General features: G+C 51.7%; 1 protein-coding gene across 2 annotated transcripts in view; it reads right to left on the bottom strand.

The window, feature by feature from the left end:
• LOC116953609 (myocyte-specific enhancer factor 2C-like) overlaps positions 1–8672 on the bottom strand; it is a 118214-nt gene extending 109542 nt beyond the window's left edge. The window contains exon 1 of one of the 2 annotated variants that reach the window (XM_076075155.1): positions 8480–8672. The gene's annotated coding sequence lies outside the window, so the exon portion shown is untranslated. The remainder of the gene's footprint in view (positions 1–8479) is intronic. The other variant, XM_032973955.2, reaches the window with a different exon arrangement.
• Between the last annotated feature and the right edge of the window lie 12624 nt (positions 8673–21296).

The following is a 21296-nucleotide window of genomic DNA, read 5'->3' as shown; positions in this document are numbered from 1 at the left end:
AATGGACCGTAACAACATGCCCGATCCACCAAGACGAATGATATACTCATCACAGCAATAACACTCCGCTACTCCTGCTGGCGTGACCTTCCTGAATGTGAAACTGTAGTTGTTGATCCTGCATCTACATCAGCTGTATGACAACAACAACAAGAAGAAGACTGGCTGTTGTCTTTTTTTGGGGGCCGTGGACTTCTATCGAGAAGCTGTAGTTGTTGATCCTGCATCTACATCAGCTGTATGACAACAACAACAACAACAAGAAGAAGACTGGCTGTTGTCTTTTTTTGGGGGCTGTGGACTTCTATCGAGAAGCTCCTGGAGCTGTCCTTGGTGTGGGGTTGGTGAGCCGAGGAGCGACGGGCGCGCTACGGTCACAGGTGTCACGTGGGATGAGCGCTCATCCCCCACGGTAACGCAAGCACGGCCGGGCACACAAAAGACAAAGATCCCCCGTGTAACCTTTGACAGGCTGATGGGGAAAGTGCTGCGAGCGAGCAGCACCTACGAAGGCCGTCACGGCACACGAGCTGGTGGGTGGCCAGCGCCAAGCAAGCCCAGCCGGCCGCCTTTGTCTCCCCCAGTACTGATTGTTTTTTTCACACCGCACCAGGTACTCATTGAAGGCTGGGCTCGACCTAGAGGAGACCCAGGGACAGGTTCGGAAGTTCGTCAACAACGTTCGGCTGTTTTCGAGCGGAGAATCGATCTCGGGTCCGCCGGGTTCGTACGAGCAGTGCGCTAACCGCTGCGCCACCGCTCCCCCTCCACCCCACAAACGGGCGGGTGCAACAATCCCGAGTTATTCTTTGTTTCTTTCGGTAAAGTGACGTAGAAAGAAATTAATTTAAATAAAATTAAATTATAATATTCTTTGGTTCTTTCGGTAAAGTCACGTAGAAAGCAATCAAATTAATTAAAAAATTCATTCCTACGTGACTTTACCGAAAGGACCAAAGAATCATTCCTGCAGTCACGAAAGCTTCGAGTCTATGTTTAACGCGAGTGTTGAAGAAGCCACTTCCACCAAACGCAGCGCCGCCTATTGCTTCACGCACGCCACGTGTTGGTCAGATTAGCACGAGGCGCCAATGTTGTTGTGGTTTCTATTTTATATTCTGCGTTGATGTATTCCCCGATCGTTGGTCAGAGTGGCACGCGGCGCCAAATATTGTTGCGGTTTTATTTTATTTTGTCTTGGTGGATCTACCATCGGCTGCGACGGGAGGTCGCTCATTCTCCTCTGCTGCCGCTCAAAGAGTCCGCAACTCCGCTACTTCCGGGGCCATCCGTGCTGTCGACGCCAGATATTCGTATCGCCCGGAGGCGGGGGGGGGGGTCCGCCAACCCGTGCCTCTGGAGCCACGTGCGACTCTTTAAAGGGACCTGCTTCGTGACGTCATTTATTAAGGACTCGGTCACCGTCTCGTATACACCGCGTGGCATTGCGGCTCTTGAAATATTGAGCGTGGAGCTTCTTTTTTTTTTTTAAACCGAATTCGACACCAAATAAAAAATGTCCCTTCTTGTTATTTTTGTTTGGCGACCTCCTGGTTATAGCCCAATTGGGATTAACTTTGACGACGAGGAGGAGGGCGCATTTGAGTGCTCTACAAGATCTGGCCGACATTGAAGAGCGTTATCACAACGGATGTCACGCAAAGAAACAGGTTACCTAATGATAGTACCGTACAAGTAAATCAAGTGGCGTCGTCGGTGAACGGATTTATGAATTTAAACTGTGCCACACTTTGGCACCGTCACCCAAGTGGGGGGGGGGGGGAGAGAGAAGGGGGGGGGGGGCGCGCGGTTTTAATAGCGTCGGGAACGGCCCGTTCTTCCGGAGGCGGTCTCCGCTGCAAATTTCGAACCGCGCGCGAACCCCCTGCGACAAAGGCGGCGGGTTCGCCAATAACGGCTTGGGGAGGGGGTCACTAAGTGCCCCCCCCACCCCCCCCCACCCCCCACGACCGGTGGTGTGACGAGACCCGCTCTTCCGAATTAGCGCCGCTTGGCTAACGAACGGTGCGAACGAAGTTCAGCATCGCATGCACTCACGGACCACCAAATAGTCTCAGCAATATATGTAATCGATTCCGAGCCTGGAGATTCGATGTCGAGCACTTCTTGATTATTCTTCTTTTTATAATCTGTTAAAATGCTGGACCTAAAGCCAGGCACGGATTCACAGGACAGGGATTCTGGATTCCAGATTCCGTTAAGTGATGGACGAGGCAGCTGTTGCGTGCCCGGTGCGCATCGGAGGGAGGCGAGTGGTCCGGGTGCCCGGCATGACCGATTATCCGCCTCGGGATTAGCGAGACTCCCCGCGCCAGGTGTGTAGGCAGTGCGGTTCCGTAGTAAATCTGAATATAACTCAATTAATTCGCTCTTCCCTTCAATTATAGATCTCCTGGCCTCCCTGTGGAGGGTGTAGCTGCCGGATGTGAGGAGTGTGGAAAATCCGGAGCGGATCACATTGTATTCCGGTTCATTAGCACTCCCTAAATTTTTTTCCAAACTGCGTGAGTGCGTAGAACTAGAACGTACGCGCAAAGCAAAGCCCTCTCGTCAAGCCGCTGCTATATGAGGACCCATTAGAAGACTTGTGGGTTGTCGGGCTTATGTGACCATACTTCACCGCGCTGGTCAGTGCGGGGTTGGTGACCGCGGGGAGCGTAAACGTGTTACAGTCCAAATGATGCACTTCGCTGCACTGCTGTCGGTAGCGTATAACACCACGGCAGCCTATAACACCTGTTACGCACAGCTATGGCTCTAGGGTTTTGGTGTTGCATGTTATTTATGTAGTTTATTGTTAAAAATTCGGTCACAGTCCCTATGATCACTGTTACGTTGCTTTTATGGCTTTATTTTGGTGATGTCGAAAACGTTTTTTTGGTTTAGCCATGTTTGTTTGTTGTAGTACGGAGTTAGACTGATGGCCTTAATCTAAGTTTTTGTGGTTGTTGTTGTTGTTTGACTTGCATCCCACTGGGATTTTTGCACACAGCGTGGGTGCGCGGTGCTTTTTCCAGGAATATTTTGCTGTTTTTTTCCTGGATTTTCTGTTTTTGCGCGGTTACACAGTCACTTTAAGATGTTTTTTCTTGTTCGTGTTTTAGTTTTTTTGTTTGTTGCGGTTGCACCCGATGCAAGAGCCGAATGGCTCACAGGGCTATACCAAATAAATGAAACTGAAAACTGAAACTGGTCTCCCATCCGAGGGCGATCCAGGTTCAACCCCGCTTAGCCGCGCATGGACTCAGGAATCTCGCGTCGTGCTGCTATCTCCCGGCCGCCTTTGTAGGGATATCGTCAAACACCACCACATTGGAAGTTAATCGATTGTCTCCTCTAATCGCTAACTGCCTTTCAGTCAATGACAGTTTGACTTCATTGATAAATACAAACTGAGTGAGGGTCATTATCCCAAGTCGTGGGCATAGCTGCTTTAGCTATAGTTCTGGGTAAATGCTCTCCCCCTTAGCACTAGCTTTGGAAAGATGATTTCACGTTATTTAATATTCGTGAAAACATCTTTCTCTTTAAAAAAAATCCTCCCATGGTGTTCTTTCGGGATCACGGGAAGGTCAGCTGCCTATTGGCGTGAACAAAAGCCGAGCCTCTTCATAATTAGACTGAGGCCTCTTTAATTGCCCGTGAACACTGCACACACACACGCGCACGCGTTGACGATCCATCATCCGACATTCAAATACCCCCAAAAACCCCACCTTGTTGATAAACGTACAGTTAAATCGTCTCTATCATACAATGAATGATTATGATGATGATGATGGGATATGCATCGTGCACTGCGTGATGGAGCCGGCACGCTGAGTTCGATTTCCAGGCCACGGCTAACATCAGTGGTGAGTGATATCTGAACCGGTTTCCCCCTCCACTTTCACCAACCCGCGTGGTGAAGTATGACTTCGAACAACCTCCATGACTGGAAAAGGTGTGGGAAGAGGCACTCCACCAGCAGTGGATTGACAAAGGCCTGAAAATTACCGTTATTAAAATAATAATAATACAAGCGGTATGTATTGTATTTTTAAATACACGTATCATAAATATACTGCGGTGTGCGCAGTGTATTTGGTGAAAGGTTTCAGGAGACGTGGTCGGTGGCGGTGGCGGCGGTGGTGGTGGTGGTGCTAAGTGTCGGCTCACGTGTGAGCAGGAATGAGAGATGGTGGGGCACAGCGTGGGTATTGCAGAGGGAGGGATGCACTTACATCGGGGCCTGGGGGAGGGAGGGAGGGGGAATCTTCAACCTTAACGATGACCGAATAGAACTCTTCAACCATTGTCGAGCAGCCACACGTGACCACACACACACCTCGGCATTGTTCAATAATAGCGGTAAAAATAACAACGGCAATCCGCAAGCCAAACAACTATACAGACCACCACCCCCACACCTTGAAGTGACAGAAGTGACAGGCGAGTGAGCGCCGCGTTAAAATTATAAACGCAGTTGCTTGTTGCCAGATCCAAAATTATCCCCACATCCCACCTCTCTCTACCCCTCTAGTACCCGATAAGTGCGGCTAAGATGCTTGCAGCGACGGGGCGAGCGATGAGCTCGAGGCGCCCAGAGGGCGCGGAGGGCACGGACTGGGGCGAAGAGGGGGGGGGGGGAGCGGTGGAGGAGGAGACAGCTTTTGGGCAGCAGATAACTTAAGAAGAGGAGAGTGAGCCAGGAGGAATGTCTGTGTCAAATGAAACCACTTAAGGACCGATCCCGTCCAATCACATGCTTTACAGCACACGATGCCACAGCCACTGGCACCAACCACCCATGCCATCACAACCACCACTGAGACAACCACAACCACTGCTGACACAAGACCACCAACTGGCACTCCGCACGGATTACTTGGTGGTGGTGGGACAGCCTCCCCACTCTCAGCAGCAGCGGCGGCGGGAGTGGCTCGAACGATCTTTTCTGGAGCTGCTATGGAGCTGCTATGGAGCTGCTATGGAGCTGCTATAGAGCTGCTATGGAGCTGCTAAAGAGGTGCTATGGAGCTGCTATGGAGCTGCTATGGAGCTGCTATGGATCTGCTATGGATCTGCTATTGAGCCGCTACGGAGTTGTTCTGAGGCCACGCTGGAGTCGCTCCCCGCGTGTAAATTATCGAGTAATTGGCGAAGATTCCTCTCTACCTCCCCTCGAGAATGATCGCCTTGTCTCACGCAGGCCGGCTCCAGTCAGCAGTGGAGAGAACACGCGGGCACCACCCGTGCTAGCCTGGCACCCACGTGGGAATGGGGGGGGGTGTCATGTGCCACGATCATAACCACTGTGGCCATCTTCACAACCACAACTCACATCTGCCACCACCAATGGCGCACGGAAAGTTACCGACAATACATAAACAATACACAAACAATATACACAAAAATACACAAACAATATACACAAAAATACCAAAACATTACACAATACACAAACAATACACAGACAATACAAGACAATACACAAACAATATACACAAAAATACACAAACAATATACACAAAAATACCAAAACATTACACGATACACAAACAATACACAGACAATACAAGACAATACACAAACAATATACACAAAAATACACAAACATTACACAATACACAAACAATACACAGACAATACACAGACAATGCACAAACAATATACACAAAATACACTAACAATACACACAAAATACCAAAACATTACACAATACACAAACAAAACACAGACAATACACAGAAAATACACAAACTCGTGGCCACTTCGCGGCCCAAATATATAAATATAGAGCACCTGCATAACGTGTTCTCATATTAAAAGGTAAAAGTAACAAAAGACAAAGACCCCCCCGGTATAGCCTTTAACAGGCTTGGGGCAAGTGGTGTTAAGCGAGCACCACATATGAAGGCCGTACACACTTGCCAAGTTGCAGGAAATTTATTGCGTGCTTAATGTGCGTTTATGTGCTATGAATAAGGACCATTGCCCAAAACGTCGCCTAATTTGTTTTATTATTCGAATGCCGCCGTGGTATTGACGACTGTGTTGCATTTGTTGTTGTTGTTGTTTGTGCTGATGCACTACTGCAAACGCAGCAGCAGCATCATAAAATATGATTTCGTATGTTATATTTAGAGAGTTTGGCGAATTTAGATGTGATTGTGAAGACGCGGTTGCGTCGTGCCGAGTGTAAATCTAGAACGGGGCAACCGGACGCGTCATTTTACTTCTGAATTCGGTAAAAAAAAACATTGTATAACAAAAACTCAACATTTAAAAATAGCCACAATGCACAGTGGTGAATGAAGTCACGAATCACAGTTCCTTAAAGAGCCGCATGCCGCCGGCCTCCCTTCCTCCTGAAACTGAAAACAACAAGGTGCAAAGTATTCACAACTCGTGCGTAAAGTGGATGCTGCTGTCATCTTAACGCGGGAAGAGTTTCAGCAGAAGGTCGGGAGAAGCCCCACACCAAGTGGGAGCGATACTGAACTGTTCACCACACAAAGTGAGGACGATACTGAACTGTTCACCACACAAAGTGAGGACGATACTGAACTGTTCACCACACAAAGTGGGGACGATACTGAACTGTTCACCACACAAAGTGAGGACGATACTGAACTGTTCACCACACAAAGTGAGGACGATACTGAACTGTTCACCACACAAAGTGAGGACGATACTGAACTGTTCACCACACAAAGTGAGGACGATACTGAACTGTTCACCACACAAAGTGAGGACGATACTGAACTGTTCACCACACAAAGTGAGAACGATACTGAACTGTTCACCACACAGAGTGAGAACGATACTGAACTGTTCACCACACAAAGTGAGGACGATACTGAGCTGTTCACTACACAAAGTGAGGACGATACTGAGCTGTTCACTACACAAAGTGAGGACGATACTGAGCTGTTCACTACACAAAGTGAGGACGATACTGAGCTGTTCACTACACAAAGTGAGGACGATACTGAGCTGTTCACTACACAAAGTGGGGACGATACTGAACTGTTCACCACACAAAGACAAAGATCCCCCGTGTAGCCTTAACAGATTGTTGGGGCAAGTGCTGTTAGCGAGCACCTATGAAGTCCCGCACGGCACACGAGGGGGTGGGTGGCCAGGACCACGCCCGGCCTCCTTTGTCTCCCTAGTGGCGATGTTTTTACGCACCGCACCAGGTACTCATTTGAGGCAGCGTCGACCTAGGGGAGGCCCGGGACCGGTTCAGATAATCGTCACTGGTGTCGGCCGTGAGCGGGAATCGAACCCGGGTCGCCAGCTTTCGTAGCGCAGCGCGCTAACCGCTACACTACCGCTCCCCACACGCACACACAGACACACGCCCCGACACAGACAACCTACTTGATGTACTGCCATCTGACTTGATTAACGGCTAAGCTCACTTACATCAACACTTTACAAACAGATATGAAAGCAACATTTTATCTCTTGAAGATCAGACGCGCTTAGTCGGCAAATGCACGCGGTAAAGGCGCGGCCCTGCAAGTGCTCGCTCAGGCCACCGCCGTGCGGAAGGTGCCTCCCCGTGAGGGCGCTCTGGCGCAGTGTATTTGGCCTACTCTTCCACGCATTGAGCCAGACGTCTCGGAAGATGTGGAAATGCCCACACTTCACCCCGCCAGGGAACACGCGTTTTCCCGCACCTCCGATCGTGCGCACGGCTGCCGACGGTACGGTGCGAAAGAAGTTCAACGTGCGGTGCGCACGAACACCCCACGCGACGCCTGTTGCCGAATCCACTGCTGGATGGGGGGGGAGGCGGCGGCAGCCTTTAAGTTTGCGAGGCCAAGTGCGCCGCTAACCCTTCCACCACCTCCACAGCAGCAGCAGCATCCATCCATCCATCCCACCGCTGTCACAGACTTCAGTCAAGAATCAAACGAGATGAGAGGACAAATGCGTGTACACACGACTCCCCCAACGCGCGCTCGTCCACAGGAAGCGTTTCGTTGGCGGTGATGGAAGCGGAAGGGTGGTGGTGGTGGTGGTAGCTGTCGCGACAAAACGCGTTTTGTCGACGCACAACACGTGGCGTCCTTTTTTAGCGGGGCTTTAACGTCTCAATGCTTTTGGGCAAAAGAGCCCTCCGCGATCAACCTCGACCGCCTCTTTTTTCGCGGGGGCTTAGTCTCCTACGGCGGCACAACGCTGTTCCTTTGCGATATTAGGACCATCCACCGAAGCGGTGCTTTTTTCACATCATAGACATTGACAACTAATTTATTTTGGAAGCGCTTTGTCTTTTTTTTTTAACGGGTTACTTTGTTGTCATCTCCGATGAGCACGGTTGGCATCGCACGGCGCGAAAGAAGTTCATCGTGCACGTATGCATACAGATAAATTTCAACCAAAACGTTGAATGTATTAAGGGTCAACTTTTACACGGTTATCGCGACGCCTGCTCCCCCCCCCCCAGGGCTAACGAACTTACCAGCTCGAGGAGGACCTCTCTCTTCACCCTCTCTCTCTCTTGCCTTGTCGTCACCCGTGCCAGTCGGGCGATTTTCTCTCGATCTCACACGAAAAGAAAATATCGCTCCTCTCCTCTGTCTCTCTCTCTCTCTCCCTCTTCCTATCTCCCTCCCTCCACACCAACCCAACTCCCACACCTCCAACACCACCACCCACCCACCAACCCACCCCCCCACCACCACTACCCCAAAAAAACAAAATCAAGAACAAATCTCTTCACCGTTTCCAACAAAAGTAAACTTTACGGGCAGAAGAAGAAGCTGGAAAAAAAAAGAGACGGGTGGAAAAAAAAATGCAGATGACTCAGAAAAAAAAAGAACAGATGAAACGACGCAGAAAGTAAATGTTTACCAAATAAATTTCGACCAGCGGCTTTCTTATTTTGTGTGTGTGTGTGGATTAGAAGAAGAAGAAGAAAATAAAAAAACCCTCCTGGATCTTCTTGGGGTTTTCAAAGCCAGACCAGCTGGCTTTTCCCAGGCGAAGCGTCCCGTCGGTCGATGCACTGCAGACTAACCCACGCCGACTCACGCGCTGCCAGTAGAGTTGCGAGATTTTTTTTTTACAATCCGTGTTGGGGAGGGGAGGGAGAGGGTAGGGAGGGGAGGGAGGGGGAGGGAGGGGAGGGGAGGGAGGGAGGGGAGGGAGGGGACAGTTAGAGGGCTGCACAGCCAGACGGCCTTTTTGGGAGGGGGTGATGGCGGGTGGCTAAGGGGAGTTGTGGAGAGGAGGAGATGGGGGGGGGCGAGATGGATGCGAGCGGGTACAGGCAGAAGAAGGTCACAAGAGTGGACAGTGGAACGATTGACTGCGGGTGACATTTCTGCAGTTGGGGTGGGGGCGGTGGGTTTTAGTGGTGGGGGGGAGGGAGGTTGGGTGAGCAGTGGGGCTGAAGAGGTGAGGGGTTGGCTGTGTGGCGATGGGAGAGCCATCGAGAGAGAGTGCGGACCGCTGCTGTGGATGGAGTGTTGTGACCGTGGGTACTTGTGTGAGTGTTGTTGTTGGGGAGCGGTGGTGCAGCGGTTAGCGCGCTGCGCTACGAACCCTACGACCCGAGTCCGATTTCCGCTCACGGCCAACACCACCGGTGATGATTATCTGAATCGGTGCTGGGACTCCCTTGGTTCGACTCAGCCTTCAAATGAGTACCTGGTGCGGTGTGTAAACATCGCCACTAGGGAGACAATATCGGCCGGGCGTGGTGCTGGCCACCCACCCCCCTCGTGTGCCGTGACGGTCTTCATAGGCGCTGCTCGCGAACAGCACTTGCCCAAAACGTCTGCGAAGGAGCTTTGTCTTTGTTGAGCACTCACCGTCGTCGTGTTTGATGGAGGATTACCAGGTTGTCATTGATGTCTTAACCCAGGTGGATCAGCTTTTGGCGGCATCAATGTGAGCGGCCCATATCTAAAATTCGCAGTGTATCCAGCGGACATTCATCGGACTTCCACCTTGACGTCGACCGTAGCTCGGTGTGTCCAGGCCTTCTCACCGTTGCACGCTGTTTGTCTTCGTTCACAACGTTGCGTGGCAAGTTTAAACATTTTAGCTTAGCCTATCAGCCCGAAAATGGCTTATCGGTTAGTACGTAAGGTGGTAAGTGCTACCAATGTTTTTTTTCTTTATCCCCCCCCCCCCCGGAACATTTGATCCCTAGATCAAAACATATATGCATGATAGCAAGGTCACCGAGGTAGCTTTGAATGATGAATGGACGGACAAAAAAAATCACCGCAGTATGTTTGATAGGGGGGAAAAACCACCGTGACCAAAGTGAAAGTAATAGCGAGGCAGCGGGGGTGGGAGGCGTTCTATAAAACTGACAGTACATCACGCTCACAATTGTCCCCCCTGCTGTTGGCTACTACAAATGGTTGATACTGGCCGTCGTGGACACTGCACGTGGTGAACACCGCACGTGGTGGACACTGGAAGTATTTTCCACCCCCTGTTGGTACCGTCCAACCGTTTGGCTCATGGGCTCACTGTTGACGCGGGAAGGCAACCCTCATTGGTTTCGTGATATCTCAGCGTTTATGCGTCATCTTAGAAGACACTGATGATGATGATGATTACACTGTGTAACAACATTTTTTTGTGTTCCTGGGTAGTAAGTGTTATTTCCTAATTGCTTATGCCTCAAAAGTACAGATAATGGCTGTTTATTCTCCACAAACTTTGCTTTTGTGACCAGGACCATGATATTTTGAAATGTACCTATTTTCAATGAGAAAACGTGGTGTGCATTTGTGTCATTACTTCACGTAAAGTACTGGTCACAAAAGCAAAGTTTGTGGGGAATAATAGCCATTTTCTATACTTTTGAGGCATAAGCAATTAGAAAATAACACTTCTACCCAGGAACAAAAATCGTGTTACATAGTGAAATCATCATCATTATTATCATCATTGTGATGAAACTCGGGGATTAATTTCAGGGGGATCTCTCCGGGTCGACCACGTGACAATGTTTTCCCGCACCCAGCACACAACGTCCAGTATCCAACATCCTCTCGCTACGCCTGGGACCAACCAGCAGCCCGGAGAATATTCAGCGACAAACGAAGCCCCTTTGGTGGTGGTGGTGGCTGCGGTGGTGGTAGTGGTGGTGGTAGCGGTGGTGGTGGTAGTGGTGGTGGTAGCGGTAGTGATGGTGGTAGTGGTGGTGGTAGCGGTGGTGGTGGTGGTAGTGGTGGTGGCTGCAGTGGTGGCGGTGGTGGCAGTGGTGGTGGTGGCGGCGGTGGCAGTGGTAGCGGTGGTGGTGGTGGTGGTAGTGGTCGCGGTGGTGGAAGTGGTAGCGGTGGTGGTGGTGGCGGCGGTGGCGGTCGTGGTGGTGGTAGCGGTCGTGGTGGTAGTAGCGGTGGCGGTCGTGGCGATGGTAGCGGTGGCGGCAGTTGCGGTGGCGGTCGTGGCGGTGGTGCCAGTGGCGTCGTTTGTCGTCATTCCTGTGCCGTGCGTCCTCCGGCGTGGCGAGCGGTGGCCGACGCCGCCGCCTCGTCTCGCCGTCGGGGTATTTTTAGCGCAACACGTGCGCGCCCCCCTCCCCTCCTCCTCCAGATAGCGGCCACCCCCTTCCCCGAATGCTTCCGCGCGATAGCGCCCGGTGCGGACGAACAACGGACGGACGGACAAACGAGACGGAGAAGGCAGCGAACAGAAAGCAAATAATTAAATAAATAACAAAACGCACATTGCACCCCCCCACTACCCACCCCACCCCACCAGCCTCTCCGCGCAACAGATAACGACTTACATCACGTAGAACATCGGCAATAAAAACAAATTAGAACAGGGCCACGCCTTTGGGAGCAGGGAGTCATCGAATAAGTTGAGTCTCAGCTGTGGCGTCGGTGACTCCACCTCGCGATGGCTGTGGTCCACTGCCAGTCGTGTGCCACCTACTGCACTCTCTACCAGACCACCCAAGGATATTTTTCCCCCACCCGGCACACCACATCAAGGCTACATCTCGCGATGGCTGTGATCCACTGCCAGTCGTGTGACACCCACCGAACTCTCTAAAAGACCACCCAAGGATATATTTCCCCCACCCGGCACACCACATCAAGGCTACATCTCGCGATGGCTGTGGTCCATTGCCAGTCGTGTGCCACCCACCGCGCTCTCTACCAGACCACCCAAGGATATATGTCTCCGCGCGGCACACCGCATCCAGTATACTTCTCGCTCTGGACTGGGGCTCCTGACCAGTCACGTGCCATCCACCCTGCTCTACCCGCCTACGCAGAAGAGATCGAACGAGAAATTCGTCGCATTGTGGTGCCCGGCTCAGCGTTACCACGAAGGTGGAAAGCTTCACTGAAGTCGCTCTGTCCGTCTGCCCTCCCTGTAGTGGCGGTGGAGGTGCTGGAGCGCCGGGATAACTCTCCTGGCCACGGTCCGACATGGGCGAATTCTTCAGCACGGAGGTTGTCGTGCGCCTGGGCACCAAGTCCGGGCAGGGCTCGATCGCACAGCGGCCCAAGAGCTCCCCGTCACCCTCCGGGGGATCGAGCCGCCAATCCAAGAGGCGTCGTGCCCCCCACCGCGTGCGGCGATCTTCGACGCTCGTTCATTGCCCCCCTCCCCGCCCCCTCGCCCCCCCTTGAGGGCGCGCGCACGCGTGTTTTTTTTCCATCTGTCGTGTACTTATTTATTTAGTTGTGTACCACTCGGACTCGTCCCCCTTCTCGCGAGGAGGGGGACGGGCGGCGTCGCCTCGCGTCATCGCCGCCGCCGGGTCGAAGGTCGCCGGCCGCCACCGCGCGCGTGCCGGGACTCATCGCCGCCGATGACCTTTGGAACAGCGACCCCCCCCCACACACGCACAACCCCCCCGCCCCCCATCCCGGTCGGCACACCACATCCAGTGTGCCTCTCGCTGTGGTTGTGGTCACTACTTAGTCGTGTGCCACCTGCTCCGGTCGTTCAGCCACCCGGAAAATATTAAAAGTACTCGGCACACCACATCCAGTATACCTATCGCTGTGGTTGTGGTCACTACCAGCCGTGTCTCGTGGCTGTAAACGGGAAATGAACGCCAGTGCCTCAACGCTCATTTGAACAGAAATTCACTTTCAAGCGAATAATAATGATCATATATCAAAGACAAACACAGATCCCCAGTGTTGCCTCGACAAGCTGTTGGGGCAAGTGTTGTTCGCAAATAACACGGCACACGAAGGGGTGGGTGTCCAGCACCACTCCCCATGTCCCACCACTCCCCGTGTCCCACCACTCCCCGTGTCCCACCACTCCCCGTGTCCCACCACTCCCCGTGTCCCACCACTCCCCATATCCCACTACTCCCCGTGTCCCACCACTCCCCGTGTCCCACCACTCCCCATATCCCACCAGCTCCCCGTGTCCCATCAGCCACCCTCTGTGCTCCGGAGGCGCTGGCATTCGGAATAAATCCGCGAATTTCCCCGCAGCTCGCTCCGCTCCGAGCCGTGCCGCTCCGCTCGGCGTGCCGCCGCTGTCAGCAGCTGGCGCCGTCACTCAGAGCCCCGAGCGGCTATTTCGAGCCGGTCAGGTGCTCTCCCCGGTGCAGAAGTCATCCTACTCACACTTGCCCGCTCGCCCACTCACTCGCTCAACCACTTGCCCGCTCGCCCACTCGCCCACTCACTCGCTCGCTCGCCTACGTTCCTGCTCACCCACCCACCCGCTCACTCACTCACTTGCCCGCTCACCCACTTGCCCGCTCGCCCACTCACTGACCCACTCACTCACCCGCTCACCCGCTCACCTGCTCACTCACTCACTTACCCGCTCGCCCACTTGCCGGCTCGTGAATTCGCTGGCCGGCTCACCCATTCACTCACCCGCTCACCCACTCACTCACCCGCTCACCTACTTTCCCGCTAACTCACTCACCCGCTCACTCACTCACCCACTGGCCCGCTCACCCAACTCACCCACCCGATCACCCACTTGCCTGCTCGCCCATTCATCTTACTCACCGACCCGCTCACCCGCTCACCCACTCACCCACTCACCTGCTCACCACCCTTCCCCCCCCCCCACTCGCTCATCTTCTCATCCATTTAACCCATTCACCTGCTCACCACCAGCTCACCACACTCACCCTCCCACACACCCAGTACTGGTGTGATTGGAATACATTTTCCCACTATTTACACGCAACAAATATTTACGATTTAACTTTAATGAGGAGGCGGCTGTAAAATAAATTATGCGTTTACCTCGGCACTTGATGCCAGTAGGGGCTATTGATGATGAAACGCATCTGTTGACGGATCAAAATAAATTTTTTTATTTGAATAAGAGGAGATTTCAAATTATTAATATTATAAGTTTAATCTTGATTTGAAGCTTTTCGTGAATGCAGGAATCCATACTCTCTGGTTCTTTCGGTAAAGTCACGTAGGTAGAAAAAATAAAATTAAAATAACACGACGTTTCGGTCGCAACTCCTGCAACCCACGGCTCTACAAACCCCCCTCTTCCGTGCCTTTATAAAGCCACAACAGCAGATAATTACTTCTCACCTGATGACGGACGCTTGTGTTGAGACCGAAACGTCCTGTTATTTTATTATTTTTTTCTATCTACGTGACTTTACCGAAAGAACCAGAGGTTATTATAAGTTTAGTTCTCAAATAAATAAAAAAATTAAACCCATTTTCGGTCCATCGGCTTCGGATGACAGCACAAAAGCTTCGTTCGGATCTCTGAGAGAACGGCACGATCCTTTGCCGTGTGGGCCCTAGCAAGTTCCGATGCCGAACAAATTACCCGTAAATCACTCGATTGAGATCACAACCGCAGCAGCAACAGCAGCCTTTGTTGCACCTGTCTCAAAAAACAATAATGAGAAATTAGCGGAACGACCCTCCTGCAATATAGACTCTTTTGAGATGCGCTGAGGAATTCCCGGGTAAACAAAAGTGTCACAAGCGATAGTGAACTGGGCTCCCAGATAGGGTATTGGAGACAACACGCAGGCTATATTATAGACGTGCCAGTGACTGTCACGAGGAGCGGAGGCGCAGCAGTTAGCGCCCTGCGCTACGAAACACCCGCACACCCGAGTTCGATTCCCGCTCACACAAGTAGCGGGCACATCCTGGGTCAACTCAGCCTCAAATGAGTGTCGCGCGTGAATATCACCACACCGCGGGGGTCGGGGGACACAAGGTTAGCATGGGCGTGAGCGACGCTACCGCGGGTGGCAATTGTGACCTTTATTTGTTGATGTTTTAGGCGCTCGCTAAGCTCACTTTCTCCCAATAGTCTGTCGAAGGCTGCAACGGGGCGACTTTAGTAGTCGCGCGTGAGTGTCTGAGCGCGTCTCAGCTGGCTGCAGGCACCGTTTCAACAATCACGAAATCACAGAGAGCGCTGCAATCAAATGCCCATCTCGTTCCTGTCGTGAAGCAATTACGGTACCGGGCCCCCCTTAATTAATGAAATAACCCGCCCGCCCGCCCCCACCTCCTCCACCCCGATGTAGATATTTTTAATTATTTAACTCATTCCCGTTTTACCTTTCGGGAAAGTTTTGCAGCAACAAACTCCGCGTGATGAGCTGCGGGGCTGTTCACACAACAAAGATAAAGATCCCCCGTATAGCCTCCGAAGGACTGTAGGGGCAAGTGCTGTTAGCGAGCACCTATGAAGGCCGGCACGGCACACGAGGGGGTGGGTGGCCAGCACCATGCCCGGCCGCCTTTGCCTCCCCCAGTGGCAATGTTTACTACACACCGCACCAGGTACTCATTTGAGGCTGAGTCGACCGAGGGGAGGCCCAGGACGGGTTCAGATAATCGTCACCGGTGATGGCCGTGAACGGGAATCGAACTTGGTTCGCCAAGTTCGTAGCGCAGCGCGCTGACCGCTACACTACCGCTCCCCACTCTCACACAACACACACACAACGACACACACACACAACGACACACACACAACGACACACACACACAACGACACACACAACGACACACACACGACACACACACACACAACGACACACACACAACGACACACACACAACGACACACACACAACGACACACACACACAGAGAACTCAAAATAGCGGGCCAGGTATTCGCGGGACACATTTTGCACGCAAGTGTGCACAGAGGCAATTAGGCTGCTACTTAATTAAGTTAGGGAATAAGGAAGGTTGTGGGAGGGTGGTGTGTGTTTTGGGGGGGGTGGAGAGAGATGGGAGGGTGGAGAAAGAGGGGATTAGGGGGGGGGACAGGAGCGGGTGTTGTCGGGAGGCTAGACGCGAGTCTGTGAAAGAGGGGAAATCAGAGGAGAGCAGAGAGAGGAGAAGCGGATCAGATCAGCCGCTCTCCCGCTCAGCCACTCACTCACTCACCCACTCACTCACCCACTCACTCACCCACTCACTCACTCACCCACTCACTCACTCACCACTCACTCACTCACTCACCCACTCACTCACTCACCCACTCACTCACCCACTCACTCACTCACCCACTCACTCACTCACCACTCACTCACCCACTCACCCACTCACCCACTCACTCACTCACCCACTCACCCACTCACTCACTCACCTACCCAATCACCCACTCACCCACTCACTCACTCAATCACCCACTCACCCATTCACTCACCCACTCACTCACTCAATCACCCACTCACTCACCCACTCACTCACCCACTCGCCCACTGGCCTGCTCACCCACTCACTCACCAGATCGCCCACTTGCACGCTCGCCCATTCACACACGTAGCGGAGATAACGCCACTGTAGCCGTCCGAATTCCCACGGCGTGTCTGGATGTGACTAAGAGACACCCACAGCGTGTCTGGATGTGACTAAGAGACACTTACAGCGTGTCTAGACGTGACTAAGAGACACCCACAGCGTTTCTAGACGTGACTAAGAGACACCCACAGTGTGTCTAGATGTGGCTAAGAGACACCCACAGCGTGTCTAGATGTGACTAAGAGGCACCCACAGAGTGTCTAGATGTGACTAAGAGACACCCACAGCGTGTCTAGATGTGGCTAAGAGACACTCACAGGGTGTCTAGACGTGGCTAAGAGACACCCAAAGCGTGTCTAGATGTGACTAAGAGACACCCACAGAGTGTCTAGACGTGGCTGAGACACCCACAGAGTGTCTAGATGTGACTAGGAGACACCCACAGAGTGTCTAGATGTGACTAAGAGACACCCACAACGTGTCTTGATGTGACTAAGAGACACCAACAGCGTGTCCAGATGTGACTAAGAGACACTCACAGAGTGTCTAGATGTGACTAAGAGACACCCACAACGTGTCTAGACGTGACTAAGAGACACCCACAACGTGTCTAGACGTGACTAAGAGACACCCACAGCGTGTCTAGATGTGGCTAAGAGACACCCACAGAGTGTCTAGAAGTGACTAAGAGACACCCACAGTGTGTCTAGATGTGACTAAGAGACACCCACAACGTGTTTAGATGTGACTAAGAGACACCCACGGTGTGTCTAGATGTGACTAAGATACACCCACGTGTCTAGATGTGACTAAGAGACAGCCACAGCGTGTCTATATGTGACTAAGAGACACCCACAGAGGGTCCACAAGTGGCTAAGAGACACCCACAACGTGTCTAGATGTGACTAAGAGACACCCACAACGTGTCTAGACGTGGCTAAGAGACACCCACAGAGTGTCTAGACGTGACTAAGAGACACTCACAGCGTGTCTAGATGTGACTAAGAGATACCCACAGTGTCTAGATGTGACTAAGAGACACCCACAGCATGTCTAAATGTGACTAAGAGACACCCACAACGTGTCTAGACGTGGCTAAGAGACACCCACAGAGTGTCTAGATGTGACTAAGAGACACCCACAGCATGTCTATATGTGACTAAGAGACACCCACAACGTGTCTAGATGTGACTAAGAGACACCCACAGCGTGTCTAAATGTGACTAAGAGACACCAACAGTGTGTCTAGATGTGACTAAGAGACACCAACAGTGTGTCTAGATGTGACAAAGAGACACCAACAGTGTGTCTAGATGTGACTAAGAGACACCCACAGCGTGGCTAGATGTGACTAAGAGACACCCACAGCGTGTCTAGACGCGACTAAGAGACACCCACAGGGTGTCTAGATGTGACTAAGAGACACTCACAGCGTGTTTAGGTGTGACTAAGAGACACCCACAGCGTGTCTAGATGTGACTAAAAGACACTCACAGCGTGTCTAGACGTGGCTAAGAGACACCCACAGCATGTCTAGACGTGACTAAGAGACACCCACAGCGTGTCTAGATGTGGCTAAGAGACACCCACAGTGTGTCTAGATGTGACTAAGAGACACCCACAGAGTGTCTAGATGTGGCTAAGAGACACCCACAGCGTGTCTAGATGTGACTAAGAGACACCCACAGCGTGTCTAGATGTGGCTAAGAGACACTCACAGTGTGTCTAGATGTGACTAAGAGACACCCACAGCGTGTCTAGACGTGGCTAAGAGACACCCACAGCGTGTCTAGATGTGACTAAGAGACACCCACCGCGTGTCTAGATGTGGCTAAGAGACACCCACAACGTGTCTAGACGTGACTAAGAGACACTCACAGCGTGTCTAGACGTGGCTAAGAGACTCCCACAACATGTCTAGATGTGATTAAGAGACACTCACAGCGTGTCTAGACGTGACTAAGAGACACCCACAGCGTGTCTAGACGTGACTAACAGACACCCACAGAGTGTCTAGATGTGACTAAGAGACACCCACAGTGTGTCTAGATGTGACTAAGAGACACCCACAGTGTGTCTAGATGTGACTAAGAGACACACACAGCGTGTCCAGATGTGACTAAGAGACACCCACAGCGTGTCTAGACGTGACTAAGAGACACCCACAGCGTGTCTAGATGTGACTAAGAGACACTCACAGTGTGTCTAGACGTGACTAAGAGACACCCACAACGTGTCTAGACGTGACTAAGAGACACCCACAGTGTGTCTAGACGTGACTAAGAGACACCCACAGTGTGTCTAGATGTGACTAAGAGACACCCACAGTGTGTCTAGATGTGGCTAAGAGACACCCACAGTGTGTCTAGATGTGACTAAGAGACACCCACAGCGTGTCTAGATGTGACTAAGAGACACTCACAGTGTGTCTAGACGTGACTAAGAGACACTCACAGCGTGTCTAGATGTGACTAAGAGACACTCACAGTGTGTCTAGATGTGGCTAAGAGACACCCACAACGTGTCTAGATGTGACTAAGAGACACTCACAGAGGGTCCACAAGTGGCTAAGAGACACCCACAACGTGTCTAGATGTGACTAAGAGACAGCCACAGCGTGTCTATATGTGACTAAGAGACACCCACAGAGGGTCCACAAGTGGCTAAGAGACACCCACAACGTGTCTAGATGTGACTAAGAGACACCCACAACGTGTCTAGACGTGGCTAAGAGACACCCACAGAGTGTCTAGACGTGACTAAGAGACACTCACAGCGTGTCTAGATGTGACTAAGAGATACCCACAGTGTCTAGATGTGACTAAGAGACACCCACAGCATGTCTAAATGTGACTAAGAGACACCCACAACGTGTCTAGACGTGGCTAAGAGACACCCACAGAGTGTCTAGATGTGACTAAGAGACACCCACAGCATGTCTATATGTGACTAAGAGACACCCACAACGTGTCTAGATGTGACTAAGAGACACCCACAGCGTGTCTAAATGTGACTAAGAGACACCCACAGAGTGTCTAGATGTGGCTAAGAGACACCCACAGTGTGTCTAGACGTGACTAAGAGACACCCACAACGTGTCTAGACGTGGCTAAGAGACACCCACCGCGTGTCTAGATGTGGCTAAGAGACACCCACAACGTGTCTAGACGTGACTAAGAGACACTCACAGCGTGTCTAGACGTGGCTAAGAGACTCCCACAACATGTCTAGATGTGATTAAGAGACACCCAAAGCGTGTCTAGATGTGACTAAGAGACACTCACAGTGTGTGTAGATGTGACTAAGAGACACCCACAGTGTGTCTAGATGTGGCTAAGAGACACCCACAACGTGTCTAGACGTGACTAAGAGACACTCACAGCGTGTCTAGATGTGACTAAGAGACACTCACAGTGTGTCTAGATGTGACTAAGAGACTCCCACAACATGTCTAGATGTGACTAAGAGACACCCACAGCGTCTCTAGATGTGGCTAAGAGACACCCACAGCGTGTCTAGATGTGACTAAGAGACACCCACAGAGTGTCTAGATGTGGCTAAGAGACACCCACAACGTGTCTAGATGTGACTAAGAGACACTCACAGCATGTCTAGATGTGACTAAGAGACACCCACAGCGTGTCTAGACGTGACTAAGAGACACCCACAGCGTGTCTAGACGTGGCTAAGAGACACCCACAACGTGTCTAGATGTGACTAAGAGACACCCACAGCGTGTCTAGATGTGGCTAAGAGACACTCACAGCGTCTCTAGACGTGACTAAGAGACACCCACAACGTGTCTAGATGTGACTAAGAGACACCCACAGAGTGTCTAGATGTGGCTAAGAGACACCCACAGTGTGTCTAGACGTGACTAAGAGACACCCACAACGTGTCTAGACGTGGCTAAGAGACACCCACCGCGTGTCTAGATGTGGCTAAGAGACACCCACAACGTGTCTAGATGTGGCTAAGAGACACCCACAACGTGTCTAGACGTGACTAAGAGACACTCACAGCGTGTCTAGACGTGGCTAAGAGACTCCCACAACATGTCTAGATGTGATTAAGAGACACCCAAAGCGTGTCTAGATGTGACTAAGAGACACTCACAGTGTGTGTAGATGTGACTAAGAGACACCCACAGTGTGTCTAGATGTGGCTAAGAGACACCCACAACGTGTCTAGACGTGACTAAGAGACACTCACAGCGTGTCTAGATGTGACTAAGAGACACTCACAGTGTGTCTAGATGTGACTAAGAGACTCCCACAACATGTCTAGACGTGACTAAGAGACACCCACAGTGTGTCTAGATGTGACTAAGAGACACCCACAGAGTGTCTAGACGTGACTAAGAGACACCCACAGCGTGTCTAGATGTGGCTAAGAGACACCCACAACGTGTCTAGACGTGACTAAGAGACACCCACAGCGTGTCTAGATGTGGCTAAGAGACACTCACAGCGTGTCTAGACGTGGCTAAGAGACACCCACAACGTGTCTAGATGTGACTAAGAGACACCCACAGCGTGTCTAGATGTGGCTAAGAGACACTCACAG

The sequence above is a fragment of the Petromyzon marinus genome, chromosome 52, assembly GCF_048934315.1.
Source record: "Petromyzon marinus isolate PM22_M1 ecotype Great Lakes invasive population chromosome 52, UKy_Petmar_22M1.pri1.0, whole genome shotgun sequence".
Taxonomy (NCBI): domain Eukaryota; kingdom Metazoa; phylum Chordata; class Hyperoartia; order Petromyzontiformes; family Petromyzontidae; genus Petromyzon; species Petromyzon marinus.
Note: the sequence above shows the minus strand (reverse complement) of the source record. Positions and strands in the feature narration are given on the sequence as shown.